Source organism: Hyperolius riggenbachi, chromosome 11 (assembly GCF_040937935.1).
Source record: "Hyperolius riggenbachi isolate aHypRig1 chromosome 11, aHypRig1.pri, whole genome shotgun sequence".
Taxonomy (NCBI): Eukaryota; Metazoa; Chordata; class Amphibia; order Anura; family Hyperoliidae; genus Hyperolius; species Hyperolius riggenbachi.
This window is the reverse complement of record NC_090656.1, coordinates 222,546,374-222,565,722: the sequence shown is the minus strand read 5'-3', so window position 1 is coordinate 222,565,722 and position 19,349 is coordinate 222,546,374. Positions and strand designations below refer to the sequence as shown.

Sequence of the window (19,349 nt, the reverse complement as noted above, 5' to 3'; positions counted from 1 at the left end):
TCTACTTACTGTTACTACTTACTCTTACTGTACTAGGAGTCTAGGACACTCAGTCACTGTGTTCATAGGCTACTAGCTCCTGCGTGCGTGCACTCACTGTCTGAGTGTACACACACCCACACTCCATTTCCTTCTGATCGCTGATTGATTATTGTTATTAGTTAGTTCTACTTACTGTTACTACTTACTTACTCTTACTGTACTAGGAGTCTAGGACACTCAGTCACTGTGTCCATAGGCTACTAGCTCCTGCGTGCGTGCACTCACTGTCTGAGTGTACACACACCACCCACACTCCATTTCCTTCTGATAGCTGATTGATTATTGTTATTAGTTAGTTCTACTACTTACTGTTACTACTTACTGTACTAGGAGTCTAGGACACTCAGTCACTGTGTCCATAGGCTACTAGCTCCTGCGTGCGTGCACTCACTGTCTGAGTGTACACACACCACCCACACTCCATTTCCTTCTGATCGCTGATTGATTATTGTTATTAGTTAGTTCTACTACTTACTGTTACTACTTACTTACTCTTACTGTACTAGGAGTCTAGGACACCCAGTCACTGTGTCCATAGGCTACTAGCTCCTGCGTGCGTGCACTCACTGTCTGAGTGTACACACACCACCCACACTCCATTTCCTTCTGATCGCTGATTGATTATTGTTATTAGTTAGTTCTACTTACTGTTACTACTTACTCTTACTGTACTAGGAGTCTAGGACACTCAGTCACTGTGTCCATAGGCTACTAGCTCCTGCGTGCGTGCACTCACTGTCTGAGTGTACACACACCACCCACACTCCATTTCCTTCTGATCGCTGATTGATTATTGTTATTAGTTAGTTCTACTACTTACTGTTACTACTTACTGTACTAGGAGTCTAGGACACTCAGTCACTGTGTCCATAGGCTACTAGCTCCTGCGTGCGTGCACTCACTGTCTGAGTGTACACACACCACCCACACTCCATTTCCTTCTGATCGCTGATTGATTATTGTTATTAGTTAGTTCTACTACTTACTGTTACTACTTACTTACTCTTACTGTACTAGGAGTCTAGGACACCCAGTCACTGTGTCCATAGGCTACTAGCTCCTGCGTGCGTGCACTCACTGTCTGAGTGTACACACACCACCCACACTCCATTTCCTTCTGATCGCTGATTGATTATTGTTATTAGTTAGTTCTACTACTTACTGTTACTACTTACTGTACTAGGAGTCTAGGACACTCAGTCACTGTGTCCATAGGCTACTAGCTCCTGCGTGCGTGCACTCACTGTCTGAGTGTACACACACCACCCACACTCCATTTCCTTCTGATCGCTGATTGATTATTGTTATTAGTTAGTTCTACTACTTACTGTTACTACTTACTTACTCTTACTGTACTAGGAGTCTAGGACACCCAGTCACTGTGTCCATAGGCTACTAGCTCCTGCGTGCGTGCACTCACTGTCTGAGTGTACACACACCACCCACACTCCATTTCCTTCTGATCGCTGATTGATTATTGTTATTAGTTAGTTCTACTTACTGTTACTACTTACTTACTCTTACTGTACTAGGAGTCTAGGACACTCAGTCACTGTGTCCATAGGCTACTAGCTCCTGCGTGCGTGCACTCACTGTCTGAGTGTACACACACCACCCACACTCCATTTCCTTCTGATCGCTGATTGATTATTGTTATTAGTTAGTTCTACTACTTACTGTTACTACTTACTGTACTAGGAGTCTAGGACACTCAGTCACTGTGTCCATAGGCTACTAGCTCCTGCGTGCGTGCACTCACTGTCTGAGTGTACACACACCACCCACACTCCATTTCCTTCTGATCGCTGATTGATTATTGTTATTAGTTAGTTCTACTTACTGTTACTACTTACTTACTCTTACCGTACTAGGAGTCTAGGACACTCAGTCACTGTGTCCATAGGCTACTAGCTCCTGCGTGCGTGCACTCACTGTCTGAGTGTACACACACTAAATTTACTTGTGATTACTACTACTGATTATTGTAACTGCTAGTTGTACTTCCTGACTGTTAATACTTACTTACTGTACTAGGGGACACTCACTCAGTCACCTCACCAACCAACCCACTCCATTAAAGTACCCCACTTTTCACCCGCCCTTTTACAAAACTTTTGTCTATACGCCCAAAACATTGAAGATGTCTGGAAGTGGCAGCCAGCGCGGTTTGGGCAAGGGGAAGGGCAGCAAGGGAATCAGGAAGAGAGGGAGCAGCATTGTGGCAAGCCGCGGCCGCGGGCGCGCCACCATGCACAGTTCCGCAGCAGCAGCAGCAGCGTCAGTGGCTAACATTCCTCCCATAGCCACTGGCCGTGGACGCCTTGGGCGCCGCCCAGGAGGAGCATCTGCAACTCACGCTGCAGAGACACAGCAGCAGCAGCGTGTAGCACCTGCTCCCATTTTCCTCCAGCCGGGTCGGAAACGTCCCATTGAGGAAAAGGATGCAGACACTGTGGTGCAACTCATGACGGAGGATGAGCAGCCCGCCATCAGCTCTGCATCCGAGGCCTCCACCCTCACCACCACCACCACCACCACCCCTGTTCGCAGCAGCCGCCCAGCAGGGTCTGGGGAGGAGGCCAGTTCACCGTCAGTCGCCGACCTCTCATTCAGCACTCTTTTGACCCCAGGCATGATGAGTCAATTGAATGCTGTTGTTGGCGATTTGGAGGAGGAGATGCTGATGGGCACTTTGGGGGAGGAGGGATTGGACAGCAAGACTGTGGCGACAGTCAAGCGTCCCATCCATGCATCAGCAGAGGAGTTTGGGGGGTCATCATCAGAGCAGGACATGTTTCAGGAGGGGCATGATGATGATGACCCGGTGACAGACAGAGACTGGGTGCCAACACATCCAGAGGATGTCGTCCTCAGCAGCTCTGAGGAGGAGGAGGAGGATGCGGTTGTGGGCCTTGCAAGGAGGCGCATCATTGCAAGCATTGGCAGCGTCCCACAGCCTGCTGGTGTCTCAGGCTCAGCAGCAGCAGCAGCAGCATCAGCCAGTACCACCACCAGCCGCACCCAAGACCCCCCCCCCCCCCCCAACCACCACAGGGAAACAGGCAGCAGCGCTTCCATGCCGTAGGGGGATGTTTTTGTCACCAATCTGGCGGTTTTTCACCATGCCCACAGTGTACAGCAAGTACGCCACTTGCAACCACTGTCAGCGGAAGTTGAGCAGAGGTGCAGACCCCTTGAAGTTCAGCACCAGCTCGCTGATCAACCACCTTTCTGCGAAACACTTCCACCAGCATGAGGAGTTCCAGAGGCTGAAGGCATCTGGTGCTGGCAGTGGCACCAATCCCATCACTGCACAGCCTTCAGCAGCAGCAGCAGCAACAGCAGCCACCCGCCCTCCTGCTCCTCCAGCAGCACCAGCAGGAGTGCGGAAACGCCCTGCTCCTCCCCCCTCTGCAACTCCTGCCGCCGACACTGAGGCCTGTTCTGGCAGCCAGTCCTCATTGGCCTCCTCTGCTCCGTCTGCTGATTCCCGTGCCAGCAAAAAGGCACGCCAGAGCCTTTTGAGCGAGTCCTTCCAGGGGGTGGTTAGGGCTCTGCCTCCCAGCAGCCGTCGCGTGCGGCAGCTGAACGGCTTGCTGGCACGGGCCATGTGCTCCCAACTCCTGCCGTACACGCTCGTGCAGGAGGGGAGCGACATGCGGGCGCTGCTTGCTTGTGCAGCCCCAGACTGGCAGCTCCCCAGCAGACACTTCTTCGCCCGCAAGGCCATTCCTGCACTGCACCGCTTTGTGATGGCCAATGTGGAGCGAGGGCTGGAGCACGCGGTTGGTGAAAGGGTCCACGTCACCATGGACTCCTGGAGCAGCCGCTTCGGGACAGGCCGCTACCTGTCCTTCACTGTCCACTGGGTCAGCTTGGTGGAAGGGGGTGAGGATGGGAGAGCAGCAGCGGGCACAGCAGCAGCAGCAACACAGTGGGTGGTGCCACCCCGCAGGGTCAGGGGAACTGCAGCGGGTTCCTCCGATCCTCTGCCATCCTCCGCCACACCTGGCCAAACCCCCCGCCTCAGCAGCAGTGTGAAGGCCCGCCACTGCCAAGCGCTGCTGCACTTGGTCAGCCTTGGCAAGACCAAGCTGACGGCAGCCCACGTGTTGGCCAAACTCCAGGAGCAGGAGCGGATTTGGCTGACCCCCAGAGGCCTCAGAGTCGGAGAGGTGGTGTCCGACAATGGGGCCAATCTGGTTGCTGCCATAGACAGGGGAAACCTGACCCACATCCCCTGTCTTGCCCACGTGCTGAACCTGGTGGTGCAGAAGTTCCTGCGCACCTACCAGGGGATGGACGAGCTGCTGGAAACGGCAAGGAACGTTGTGCGTCACTTCCGGCGCTCGGCTGCAGCCTGTGCGAGCCTGGAAGACGTGCAAAAGGAGCTGGATCTGCCACGCCATCGGCTGATCATTGACGTTCCGACTCGCTGGAACTCCACCCTGGCGATGTTGGAGCGTCTGGTTGAACAGAAGCACGCTGTCAACCACTACCTTGCCCTGGCCACTGTTTCCGCAGCTCAGAGAAGGGACAAGACCAGCAACATCCCGTCCATCGTCCCCGATGATGACTGGAGGCACATGCAGCAGGTGTGCTTAGTGCTGGCTCCCTTCCTGCAGGCCACAAACATGGTGAGCAGGGACCATGCTATGGTCTGCGAGTGGGTGCCCCTGGTTTCTCTGCTGAACAGGGCACTCGATGCTTTGCTGGCACAGGGAGCGGCAGCCTTGGACCAGCAGGAGCGGCAAGCAGCTGCACAGTCCACCTCTGAGGGGGAGGAGGAGGAGGACTTGGTGGAGGTCCCTGACCTGGCTGCTGATGAGGGGGATCAGCGCAGTGCAGCTGAGTTGGTGCGGGGGTGGAGAGAGGATGAGGCAGCAGAGGAGGAGGATGAGGAGGACAGCACTGACGTCGATGTGCCAGCAGACGTGGCCCGCCTCTTCCCAATGGCAGCGCACATGCTGACGTGCCTGCGCAGGGACCCCAGGGTGATCCAGATGAAGCAGAGGGAGGACATCTGGATCAGCATGATGTTGGACCCACGCCTCAAGGGGAAGTTGAGCCAGTTCCTGCCGCCTGCAGGAGGAGACCCAGCGCAACAAATAAGGAGCTTGCAGCAGGCCCTTGTTGAGCGCTTGGAGGAAGCCTTCCCCCAGCCTTCCACCCCCACTGTCCAGCAGCCAGCACAGAGGCAGCAGCAGGTGCCTGCATCCAGCAGCAGCAAGCGCCCCACAGACCTGCTGTCTCTCAGCCACGAGCTCTACAGGACTGTAGAGGCTCCGGCAGCAGTGACTAGAGAGGAGATGCATGCAGCAGCATCCTCCTCCGGTCACAGCCAGCGCCTGACCCGCATGGTGGCTGACTACATGGGGTCCTACAGCGGGCTTGACAGCGATGCCCCTGTTGATCCCATGGAGTATTGGGTCAAGCGCATGGAGATCTGGAGCGAGCTGGCGCAGTACGCCCTGGAAGTGCTGTCCTGCCCCCCTTCCAGCGTGCTGTCCGAGCGCTGCTTCAGTGCAGCTGGTGGCGTGGTCACCGAGAAACGCTCACGTCTGTCTCACAAGTCTGTGGACAGACTGACGTTTCTCAAGATGAACCAGGCGTGGGTGGAAGGCGAGTTCCTGGCCCCTGTTGTCGGCGAGAGGGGGACATGAACTGGCTGCCGGAACTTAGTACCATCGTTAATGTGCCTTACCACCCTTTACCACCTCCTGGCTCCTGCTCACTAAGCCAGCCTGGTTCACTTTGACTATTACGTCGCCTGCAGCCACACATTTCACACCTACAGTGGGCTGCTGCTGTGTACTGCCCTTCTGCTGTCTGTCTGTGTTTCCCACTGCCAGGGTACACAGAATTACCGTCTGCTGCCACTCTGCCACCAGCTATTACGTCACAACAATAGCTGCTCACACTGCTCCTCCATTCCTCCTGCTGCTGCTGTCTGTCTGTGTTTCCCACTGCCAGGGTACACAGAATTACCTTCTGCTGCCACTCTGCCACCAGCTATTACGTCAAAACAATAGCTATATTGGTTGTAAAACCAAAACCAAAAAAAACCAATAAAAAAAAAAAAAGGTTTAATTTTTCTGAGGTGCCCGGGTTGAAAACTGTGTTGTCCCAGTTGTGTATTGGACACAATGTGGGCTGCACGACCGCTGTCTGGGACCTCCTGTTGTGTTTATTTACAGCCCTGGTATCACCGCTAGGTACCAGGGCTATTATGTCACGCTGCCTACCTGCTGCCACACTCACACTGCTCCTCCATTCCTCCTGCTGCTGCTGTCTGTCTGTGTTTCCCACTGCCAGGGTACACAGAATTACCGTCTGCTGCCACTCTGCCACCAGCTATTACGTCACAACAATAGCTGCTCACACTGCTCCTCCATTCCTCCTGCTGCTGCTGTCTGTCTGTGTTTCCCACTGCCAGGGTACACAGAATTACCTTCTGCTGCCACTCTGCCACCAGCTATTACGTCAAAACAATAGCTATATTGGTTGTAAAACCAAAACCAAAAAAAACCAATAAAAAAAAAAAAAGGTTTAATTTTTCTGAGGTGCCCGGGTTGAAAACTGTGTTGTCCCAGTTGTGTATTGGACACAATGTGGGCTGCACGACCGCTGTCTGGGACCTCCTGTTGTGTTTATTTACAGCCCTGGTATCACCGCTAGGTACCAGGGCTATTATGTCACGCTGCCTACCTGCTGCCACACTCACACTGCTCCTCCATTCCTCCTGCTGCTGCTGTCTGTCTGTGTTTCCCACTGCCAGGGTACACAGAATTACCGTCTGCTGCCACTCTGCCACCAGCTATTACGTCACAACAATAGCTGCTCACACTGCTCCTCCATTCCTCCTGCTGCTGCTGTCTGTCTGTGTTTCCCACTGCCAGGGTACACAGAATTACCTTCTGCTGCCACTCTGCCACCAGCTATTACGTCAAAACAATAGCTATATTGGTTGTAAAACCAAAACCAAAAAAAACCAATAACAAAAAAAAAAAGGTTTAATTTTTCTGAGGTGCCCGGGTTGAAAACTGTGTTGTCCCAGTTGTGTATTGGACACAATGTGGGCTGCACGACCGCTGTCTGGGACCTCCTGTTGTGTTTATTTACAGCCCTGGTATCACCGCTAGGTACCAGGGCTATTATGTCACGGCGAGCTGCCTGCCTCATTGACTGCCTGCTGCCACACACTCATCCTCCTCCTCCTGCTGCTGAATTTACCTCCTGCTGTCTTTGTGTTTCCACTGCCAGGGAGCACATACAATGGCGCTTCCAACATGCGTGCGCCCACCAGCTATTTGTTACGCTCAAAAATAGCTGCATTTCTTTAAAAAAAAATTTGAAAAGAGAAATACGTGAAGAAGAAGAAGAAGACGATATTGAAAAAGAAGGAGAAGGAGAAGATGAAGAAGAAGATGAAGAAGAAGATGAAGAAGAAGAAGATGAAGATGAAGAAGATGAAGATGAAGAAGAAGAAGAAGATGAAGAAGAAGAAGATGAAGAAGAAGATGAAGAAGATGAAGATGAAGAAGAAGAAGAAGATGATGAAGAAGATGAAGAAGAAGAAGAAGATGAAGAAGAAGAAGATGAAGAAGAAGATGAAGAAGATGAAGAAGAAGATGAAGAAGATGAAGATGAAGAAGAAGAAGAAGATGATGAAGAAGATGAAGAAGAAGAAGAAGAAGATGAAGAAGATGAAGAAGAAGAAGAAGAAGATGAAGAAGAAGAAGAAGAAGATGAAGAAGATGAAGAAGATGAAGAAGATGAAGAAGAAGATGAAGATGAAGAAGATGAAGATGAAGAAGATGAAGATGAAGAAGATGAAGAAGATGAAGAAGAAGAAGAAGATGAAGAAGAAGAAGAAGAAGATGAAGAAGAAGATGAAGAAGATGAAGATGAAGAAGAAGAAGAAGATGATGAAGAAGAAGAAGAAGAAGAAGAAGAAGATCTAGAAGAAGATTAAGAAAGATAAAGAAGAAGAAGAACAAGTATATACAGTAACACTACACTACTGAACCAAATTAAGGACACAACTTCTCTTTCCACATTTTTTTTTAAAGGAACATCCCCACATAATCACTTGCTGTTGTTACTTGGAAAAAAAGATGTTTCTTGCATCATTCACCCTCAAAACAAGTGTTGGAAGCTATTTTGGGCCAATTCGAATAGTCAGCTCGAATAGTGAGCTCGAATACCGACTCGAATAGTGAGCTCGAAGTCCGAGGTCGAATCGAATAGTAAAAAATATTCGACTCGAATATTCGACTGACCTCGAATAATTTACTATTCGAATTCGACCAAATTCGAATTTTTAAAAGGGGTATTTGAGCACCACTGGTCCCTGCTATGTCCGCCGTGTCCCCGCTATGTCCGCCGTGCAAGCAGTCTCCCCGCTATGTCTGCCGTGTCCCCCGCTACTAGAATTTGTCCCTGTATAATGGCAGAGGTGTAAAGTGTAGTGCTGCTGCAGGCTCTTACCTCTCCAGCAGCGCCCGCAGGGATTGCCGACCTCTTCTCCTGCTGACTTCTCGCTCTAGTGACTGAGGTCAGTACAAGCCGCGGTCACTAGAGCAAGAAGTCAGCAGGAGAAGAGGTCGGCAATCCCTGCGGGCGCTGCTGGAGAGGTAAGAGCCTGCAGCAGCACTACACTTTACACCTCTGCCATTATACAGGGACAAATTCTAGTAGCGGGGGACACGGCAGACATAGCGGGGAGACTGCTTGCACGGCGGACATAGCGGGGACACGGCGGACATAGCGGGGACACGGCTTGCATGGCGGGGACATGGCGGACATAACGGGGACACGGCTTGCATGCCAGGGACACGGCTAACATAGCAGAGACACGGCGGACATAGCGGGGATGCATCAGCTACACTTTACACATTTACCATCACACAGGGACAGATGCTAGTAGCAGGGGACAGAGCAGGCACACAGGCAGGGAATCCCCGAGGTAGCGGCTGGTCGGCGGTTTCTATCGGCGGGGGTTAGGAAGTCGGGGATTCCCTGCCTTTGCCGTATAAGACGCAGGGACTTTTCTCCCCATTTTTTGGAGAGAAAAAGTGCGTCTTATACGGCGAAAAATACGGTACATTAAATCCATTCACCATTTTGCAGTTAAATAACGTATAACGTCTGCTGTTTGGCAAATGAACAGCACTATTGATAAATAACGTTAGTGTGTGCCACTATTGATAAATAACGTTAGTGTGTGCCACTATTGATAAATAACGTTAGTGTGTGCCGTTTTTCTTCTTTTTTCCCTGCGCGCCATTATTATGCAGTACTAACGATATATAGCGATAAGCGTATCTTTTTAATGCAGCGCCATTCTTATGCATAGGTGCTGTGCGCCATTATTCACTGATCCCATTTTCACAACACACAACGCACCAGCAAGCAAAAAAAAATACTCAAAATACATTTGATAGTACTTTTTCAACAACTTTTGGGCACTTTTTCAATTGTAAAATGCTCAAAAGTTAGTTTAAAGAGAGGATGAAAATGATCTCCTAGGAGATAATTCAGGTGAAAAAGTGAATTGCATATGGGCCCATATGGGGTATTTGCTGACCCACAACCGTTAAAGGGTATCTTTCTATGTGTGAATTAGTGCTAATCATTGCCCAGGTTGTATATCACACTACACACATTATTTTCTGCTGTAAATGTATTGGTGTACTGACTGGATTAGCTGCATGCTTGTTTCTGGTGTGATTCAGACACTACTCCAGCCAAATAGACCAGCAGGGCTGCCAGGCAACTGGTATTGTTTAAAAGGAAATAAATATGTCAGCTTCCATGTTCTCCTCACTTCAGCTCCCTGGGAGGTAGCAGCCGCTATGTCCCTCGCCGCAGCTTTACTCTCAGCCACTGGAGGTCCCTGACAGTGCAGAGGCCAACCTTACCAGGTCCGAGCTGCGGCGAGGGACATAGTGGCTGCTAGGGGCTGGAGAAAGCCCTGGGTAAGCAGATGTCATTTTTTGGGGCTGCCTGGACATACCCTTTAAAGAGACACTGAAGCGAAAAAAAATTTGTGATATTATGATTTGTATGTGTAGTACAGCTAAGAAATAAAACATTAAGATCAGATACATCAGTCTAATTGTTTCCAGTACAGGAAGAGTTAAGAAACTCCAATTGTTATCTCTATACAAAAAAGCCATTAAACTCTACGACTTTCAAAGTCGTGGAGAGGGCTGTTTTCTGACTTTTATTATCTCAAGTGTTAGTTAACTATTTACTTTTTCTCTGCCAGAGGAGAGGTCATTAGTTCACAGACTGCTCTGAAAGAATCATTTTGAATGCTGAGTGTTGTGTAATCTGCACATATTATAGAATGATGCAATGTTAGAAAAAACACTATATACCTGAAAATAAAAATATGAGAATATTTTCTTTGCTGCTAATCTTCTAGTAATTATTCATAGTACACAACCAATTCATTATATCATATTTTTTTTTTCGCTTCAGTGTCTCTTTAAAGAAATTGACAAAAACCACCCCTGGGGGGTACTCACCTCGGGTGGGGCAAGCCTCCGGATCATATTGAGGCTTCCCCCGTCCTCCTGTGTTCCACAGCGGCGGAGATAAAGCTCCGGGAACGGCGGGATGTAAATATTTACCTCCCCGGCTCCAGGTGCAGTATCGGCTCTCCGCCTCGGAGATAGGTGGAAATAGCCGATCGCTGTCAGGCCGCTCTACTGCAAGTCTCCTGCGCCTGTGCAGTAGAGCGGACCCGACGGAGATCGGCTACTTTTGACTATCTCCGTGCTGAGAGCCGCAACAGCGCCACCCGCTGGAGCCAGGGTAGGTAAATATATCAGCGCTTGTCAGGCTTGTTGAGCCAGGATTGCAGGACTCTTCAGGGGAGCCTGCGCTGGATTGCCTGCAGCTACAGGGGAGGGGGAAGCCTCAATGGGACCCTGAGGCTTCCCCCTCCCGAGGTGAGTACCCCCCAGGGTCTTTTTAAAAGACAGCTGAGGTGAGGAGAACATGGAGGCTTCCATATTTATTTCATTTTAAACAATCTGGCAGTCCTGATCATTCTGGCAACAGTGGTATTTGAATCTAGCATCTAAACAAGCAAATCTGATCACATTTTGTCTGAAATATCTGATCCTCAAGCTTGTTCATTGTGTATGGCTAAAAATATTACAGGCAGAGGATCAGCAGGACAGCCTGGCAACAGGTATTTTTCAAAAGGTAATACATATGTCAGCCTCCATTCTCATTTCAGGTTCCCTTTAAATGTTACATATAACCTACTTGCAAAATTCTTAAAGAGAACCCGAGATGAAGATAAAGGTAAACAAGTAATAAGGATGCTAACCAGGCAATCCAAAAGTTAAAATCTCTATTACTTTTTTTGTTTATAAATTATCATTCCCCAGTTTACCTGACTCTTATTTGGTACGTTGCCACACAAAGGTAATTGCAGGGCATGCTGGGTTGTCTTTTTTTGCTTCTTTATTTCCCCTCAGACTTAACCAATGTGCAGAAGCAAAAAATGACAACCCAGCATGCCCTGCAACTTCCTTTTTGTGTACCAAATTTTGTGTGTACCAAATAAGAGTCAGGTAAACTGGGGAGTGATCATTTATAAACAAGAAAAGTAATAGAGATTTAAACGTTTGAATTGCCTGGTTAGCATCCTTATTACTTGTTTACCAGATAAAAATAAAGAATTGATTTTTGATTTTATGCCCGACAGTTACACTTTAAGACTGGAATAATTTCAGAACATAGAAGGAGAGCTGCAAGAGTCAGACATTATAGACAGATGTGAAGTTTGCACCCGTGATGTCAAACAAAACTACATCCAGTGCCAATATGCTTCTGATTTTGCAGGCAAACCTTCACCCATTTGTAATTAGGCCCTAAGAATATAGGCTGACCAAATTATAAACTGACCCCTCCTATTTGCCCATTTAAAATTACGTGTAAAATGTAAAAAAAAACGTATTTTGTTCTCTATGGTAATTTGATTAGCCAAGTAGATATTAAGCATAGTGGACTTACCATAACTAGCATGTTTTAGGTGTTACTAAAATGGTATTCAAGATCAACCAAAAGTTATTTGTCAACACCCAAGTTTCTGTTCAGTTTTTCAATATGTATTTAATAGAACATTCTGTATACAGAAGAGTTATTGGTTGATGAATAAATATGCTTTTTAAAGCACACCTGGGCCAAGGCAAAGCTAAGGTAAGCACAGAGGTACATCTATGCCAGATCCACATACCTCTTTCTGTTTCTATCCTCATTCTCTGCCGTCTCTGTAATCACTCCTTGAAAAATGTGAGTTTTGAATAAAGGTAGACAAAAAAAGGCAGGCTTGTTCCCTCCTATCACCCACCCATTTCCTCCTCTTTCCCGCCCCATTCACTCCCTTTAAGAGGAGGGAATGGGAGGGTGATAGGAGGGATCATCACAGCAAGCCCGCCTCTTCCTGTCTGAAAATGTAAGTATAGTCAAAAGTCAAACTGTTAAAGTACTGATTACGGAGGAGCGGGGGAAGGAATGGACAACGCACAGAGGTATGTGGATCCAGCATGAACACACCTCTTTCCTTAGGAAGCTTTGCCTCAGGTCAGATGTCCTTTAAAGAGGAACTCCAGTGAAAATAGTGTAATAAAAAAAGTGCTTAATTTTTACAATAATTATGTATAAATTATTTAGTCAGTGTTTGCTCATTGTAAAATCTTTCCTCTCCCCGATTTACATTCTGACATTAATTACATGGTGACATTTTTACTGTGGGCAGGTTATGTAGCTGCTGCTAGCTGTTTTGGAAGTTGGAGACAGCTGTAAACAGCTATTTCCTGTCTGTGAGCCTTGTTACATTGTGGCAAACTGTCGAAAGTACCGCGGTCCTCAGAGCTTCTTCTGGGAGGGGTTTACCACAATATCAGTCATACAGCGCCCCCTGATGGTCTGTTTGTGAAAAGCAATAGATTTCTCATGTAAAAGGGGGTATCAGCTACTGATTGGGATAAAGTTAAATTCTTGGTCAGAGTTTCTCATTAAGGTATTGTTATCAGGGGCAGAGCTACCATGAAGCCACATAAATCACAGTTTGGACAAACAGTGTGGGCAACCTGGCGCCTTCCTCCTTTCCTCTCTCCAGCCCACCTTCCTGGCGCACACACTACCCTCCTTATCCACGCATTCCCGAATCCCCATCCTCATTCGACCGGTGGCATCTGCCGCCCTTTCCTCTGACATCATAAGCAGGTGAGGTGTTGATATATGTGCCGCTTATCGAGGCATGCCCAGTCAGAGGGGAAGCTTTGGCACGCGACCAATCAGGCGGGGGTGCTGGCACTATACCAGCCAATCACAACCACCTGCTGCTCCGTTTGTTAACTGGTGCCGATGATCTCGTGGGTGGGACCACAGAACCATCATTGGGCCAATCCCTGCACTCGATCAGTAGCAGTGAACTATCAGATGTCCTCTAAATTTCCTTCAGACAGCAGAAAGTCTAGAACCTACCCTGACCGTTATGTCATAACTTGCAAGTCTAATTGAAAGACTGGAATGAAAACTGCTAGGTTAGGTTAGCAGTTCATGTTGGCATCATTTAAAAAAAACCAAAACCCAATAATGGGCTTTCCTTCACCAGGGGATTACCTAATTTGAACGAGGATTCCTACCATTTCCAACAGGCATCTGTCCATTTGCTAGGTCGCACCATTCACCTCCCACATCGTCTATACTAGTCTCACTATCCCGTATCAGCCAATCAGGTCTAACCTTTCACTGTCCTTCCTCCTCTAGCCTGAAGAACGGAATATTTGATTGATTGCTGAGCGTCATTGCCGTTTTCAAATTGTTGCTGCTCTGTGTTGCTGATGCCGGCTTATATAAAGAGCAAAATATTCAAAAGTAGTCCATAAAGAGCAAAGTCCCCGTTATCCGGAACCCAACCGGAAGTCTCAACTGACCGCCATGTCTCAGGGGATAACGAGGACTTGTTTTTGGGTTTTTTCTTGCAGGTATTAAAATACTCACCGAGCCTCCAGCGATGTCTTGTAGTCTTCCTGCAGCTCCTATAGGGCTTCTAGTGGCTTCTGCTGTCAGTGTCACTCCTGGAGTGTCACGTGACCCAATGTGGGTCAGGTGACATGGCGGCTCCTGTGCATGGAGGACGCCCATAAGCTACTAGGAGCAACACGATGGCTGCAAGACGTCGCTGGAGGATAGGTGAGTATTTATGGGGGGGAGGTTTGTGCGGTTGCTCAAGCAACAGGCAAGCACAAGTATCCGGCATCAGGAACCCCCGCCAGTGCCGGATACTGGGTACTTTAATGTATGTATTTTTTTTTAAAGCCCAATGACGACTGCACTGATAGCCCCCGGTAATCCAGAACTTCCCCAAATTAGGTAATATAAGGCAGCCTTGCGCCTTCTATCTGCCGGTGATGATTCATTTCTCCTCTGTGAATGTTACTTGCCCGTGGATAAGAAGACTGCGGTGACAGTGTGCAGAGAATATTCAATCAGCGGCTCGCAATACGCTGCCTGGAGCCACACACGGTACACATACATGTACACAGAGCATGTCATCACATACAGGCACATAGCATCCCTCCGTGTCCCCTCTCTGGTCAGGGACGCCTCATCACACCTCACCCAACAGGAGAAATCCCACCAAAACCTCATACATAACACCTATCAGAGTCTGTCTTCAACCATGTACCCCAAGAAGAGAGCCCCCCTCACCAGTGACCCCCCAACACAGCTAACACACTAGCTGCTATTTACTTGTTATCCCACTGATGGTGTAGGGGGGGGGGGGGAGGTGGTCACCAGGACCTACACAAAAAACATTGGAAGATCATGTCACCACCATTGAGATGAGTTCAGTCATATCTCCTATGGCTGTACTGCAGAATGATATAATTCTAAAAATCCACTGAGATACCATCAGAAAATCCACCAGAGTCAGTTTGTATGACTGTGTGTTCTAGATAGATAGATAGATAGATAGATAGATAGATAGATAGATAGATAGATAGATAGATAGATAGATGCAGGAGGGGGAGGCAGAGGCGAGATAGGTAGAGAAATAGAAAGCTGAATAGAGAGAGAGATAGATAGACAGACAGATATATAGCTAGTGCAGGTAGAATGAAGATCACATAGTGACATATTTAGTAATAGTTGAAGGACATAGATTGATAGATAGATAGATGGATAGATGGATAGATAGATAGATAGATAGATAGATAGATAGATAGATAGATAGATAGATAGATAGATAGATAGATAGATAGATAGATAGAAAATTAAGTAAGTAGGCAGGCAGGATAGGCAGATAAATAGACACTTTTATATATGTATAGACAAACCTAGATGTAGAAATAGATAGATAGATAGATAGATAGATAGATAGATAGATAGATAGATAGATAGATAGATAGATAGACAGGCTATGTAAATGGACTTTGGAGCTGTCCACAGTACTAGTGCTGAAATTCAATTCCTAGTGCTGAACCATAACATGATAGATAGATAGATAGATAGATAGATAGATAGATAGATAGATAGATAGATAGATAGATAGCAGGTAGATAGTGGCATATTGCATTAAGGGGGGGGGGGGAATCAGAGAAATTTGATAGGTTTAGAGTTGGTGAGCAGGTAGATAGTCGGAGAAAAATACACAATTAGGTTGGTGGGTAGGTAGATACATAAATGGATCTATGTAGATGGTGATTGATTGATAGATAGATAGATAGATAGATAGATAGATAGATAGACACTACACTGAGTAGTGGCATATCTAGAAAGGGTGCAGAGGTAGACAGGCAGAGGAAGGAGAGTAACTGGTAAGGTGGATAGAAGGTAGATTGCAAGATGTAACAAAACACTCAAGATAGATAAATAGATAGATAGATAGATAGATAGATAGGCAATAAATGTGAGCTACAGATTTACAGTAGGCTGAAATGAAGTTGGCAGATCTCAGACATATATAATTCACATACAATATCTGCTCCCCAGCTGACTGGATTGACTGTAAGACGCATGGCAATATCCAGCCCCTCTCTCTAGCCCAGCATCCCCACCACACAGCCCAACGCCAGCATAAAACGCATGCACAGAATAAAAACCCCAACATGCTCAAAGGCAAAAAAACAAAACAAACAAATCAAAATAAAATGCCCATTAAACATCATCATTACCTGATCCGCCAGGAAGTTTCTGCTCTGCCTGTTATCCCCTATTTTCAATTTCTTCTTTTTGTAGAATTGTTGTTCCTTTCCTCCAGAAGAATGGTGCTATCCCTGGCCTCTGGCGGGCTCATATGTCAGGGCAGCGAATGAGACGCATCCTTTTATGAATCAGGTTGCAGCTTGTGATGCTGAGGAGAGGATGTTGTGTTGTATATTATGACTGCCTCTCTCTATGGTAGCATCCTACCCCAGCACTGCCTATGTACACCCACCTCCCTTGCTGCAATCTCTCTCTCTCCCTCTCTCTCTCTCTCTCTACTCTTTTTTTTTTCTTGTCAGATCACTAACTTGATTGATAGGAAGGATTGCGTTTCCCACCCACACATTTTTTTTTTTTCCTGAATAGAAAATAGGAAAAAAAAAATGGAAAGACTGATGAGAGGAGGGAGGGGGGAGAGAGAGGGAGAGAATTTAGTATGAATGAACAGCCAAGCTCAGCAATGCAGACAAAGCTGAAGCTTTCGCCACAGGCAGCGCCAGAATTGTGGTATTTCCCAGGCTCAGAAAAAATAGCTGTATTATGGGGTTGCGTTAAATATTTAACCATCAGCTGACCCAAGCGGGTGCCGGCGGTCTGGTTGGAATGAGGGGGGATATTCTCTCAAAGGCGATGATTGCGGCTTGTGTTCTGTAGCTGAAATCTCCAGTGGAGGACAAGTAGGGGACAAGCTGGTGATCAGAGGAGGAAGGGGGGGCTGCCAAATGTGTGTGTGTTTTTATCAATGAGGTGTATCTTATGTACTGACAGAGAGCCAGGCCTGATTCCTATGCAGGGTTTTTGCTGCTTTTAATGCATTGGCGCTGCAGTAGGGAGGGCTGTTTAGGTGTAATGTAATGGGGAATTAAATATATATATATATATATATATATATATATATATATATGCGCACATTACAGAGGAGGGTCGCGCGTGAGCGCAACATGCACTGATTGGCTTAGCGCGCGTTATTTAAAGTGGACCTGACCTCTTGCACAGACACAAGGAAAACAACAGAAATGCACTCTGTATGTATTTAAAGGATACCCCAACTGAAATGTGACATGATGAGATAGACATGTGTATGTACAGTGCCTAGCACACATATAACTATGCTGTGTTCCTTTTTTATTTTTCTGCCTGAAAGAGTTAAATATAAGGTATGCAAGTGGATGACTCAGTCCTGACTCAGACATGAAGTGACTACAGTGTGACCCTCACTGATAAAAAATTTCAACTATAAAACACTTTCCTAGCATAAAATGGCTTCTGAGAGCAAGAAAGAGGTAAAAAAAAAAAAGGGGGAATTTCTTATCAGTGAGGGTCACACTGTAGTCACTTCCTGTCTGAGTCAGGACTGAGTCAGCCACTTATATGCCTGATATTTAACTCTTTCAGGCAGAGAAAGAAGAAAAGGAATACAGCATAGTTATCTGTGTGCTAGGCACTGTACATACACATGTCTATCTCATCATGTCACATTTCAGTTGAGGTATCCTTTAAAGAGTTTAGCCTGTCTAATGCCCACTAATTTGTGTCTAATCACTAGTTGTAATCTGATCTCCCCCCAGTGTCACATGACTGCCTATGGCAGATAAGCCCATTTGAAAGTAAAGGCTGTAAACAATATGTCTGCTTCCAGGAATCAGGAAGTAGAAACTGTGCAGATTTATTTTATGTATTTGTATCAGCTGTAACAAATAAATGGTTTTTGTTTAAGGCCTCTTTCACAGTGGGACGTTAAAGTCGCACATTATACAGGAAAATTGAAATACTTACCTACAGGAAATTTTCCTTTCCTGGTGCAATTCCATGGCAGCCTACTATGGGTTATGGTCCGCCCCCTTAACCCTATTGGACATCGTATCTATAAATCTTTTGCGTGCCCCGCTGACCACCATTCTTGTTACTATCGTCCTCCCGAAATGGGTGGGTTCGTATGCTGCCATGGAATTGCACCAGGAAAGGAAAATTTCCTGTAGGTAAGTATTTCAATTTTCCTGTTTCCCTGGTGCTTCCATGGCAGCCTACTATGGGATTTAACTATCCACAAGGAAAACGCCAAAGGGAGGGAAAAAAAAAGTATTTATTGCATAGCAGAAGCAACATCAATAATTGATCGACCAACAGAGGCTGAGGTAAGTAATGAAGGATCAATTCTGTAGTGGTCAATGAAGGTGTTACTAGAAGACCACCCTGCCGATTTGCAGATTGCCGGAAGTGATACTCCGGCCAAAGTTGCCCACGAAGCTGCTATACCTCTAGTAGAATGGGCCGTAGTTTTAACAGGAGGAGCAAGCCCTCTAGACCTGTATGCATCGCTGATGACTTTCCGGATCCAAGCTGCAATAGTTCTAATTGAAGCCTCCTTTCCTTTCCGGCTACCATTTGGGAGTATCAGCAAGCGCTGGGAGCTTCTGAATGGCTGTGATATTTCCAGGTATCTCTTTAATAAGGAGACTACATCTAGTGCATGAGGAGTAGAAGGATTGTCTTTATCCACAAAGGCAGGTAAAGTCCATTCATTGTCCAAATGAAAAACTGTCACGACCTTCGGTAAAAACTCCAGGATAGGCCTTAGAACTACCCTATCATGATGAAATACAACATAGGGGTCAGCACACCCTAAGGCATGGATCTCCGAAACTCTCCTTGCTGATGTAATTGCAAGCACGAAAGCCAACTTATGTGTTAGGTTTGTAATTGAGCAATCTTCCAGCGGACAAAACGGGATCGCGCTTAAGTAATCAAGCACAACTGGCAAGTCCCACTTTGGAAAACAATTTCTCCTGGGTGGCTTCAACTTCAGGGCTGCTTTCAAAAACTGTTGGATGAAGGTATTCAGTGACCATTTTTGCCCTGAGGCAGTAGACAATGCTGTTACCTGAAGTTTTAAGGTATTGTAACTTAGTCCAATATCCAGCCCCGCCTGCAGAAAATCTATTACGTTGGCCACTGAAGCTTTGAGAGGATCAAAGTTATTCCTAGAGGCGAACTGAGAAAATTTCTCCCAGACTTTCTTGTAAACTGTGTTTGTTGAAGATTTCCTTGCTTTCAGCAAAGTGTTTACA

General features: G+C 46.9%; 1 protein-coding gene across 1 annotated transcript in view; it reads right to left on the bottom strand.

Annotated features, from left to right (window-relative positions):
• The window catches only part of PTPN5 (protein tyrosine phosphatase non-receptor type 5), a 162,551-nt gene extending 145,780 nt beyond the window's left edge, over window positions 1-16,771 (bottom strand). The window contains exon 1 of the mRNA XM_068260874.1: window positions 16,251-16,771. The gene's annotated coding sequence lies outside the window, so the exon portion shown is untranslated. The remainder of the gene's footprint in view (window positions 1-16,250) is intronic.
• Window positions 16,772-19,349: the final 2,578 nt, after the last annotated feature.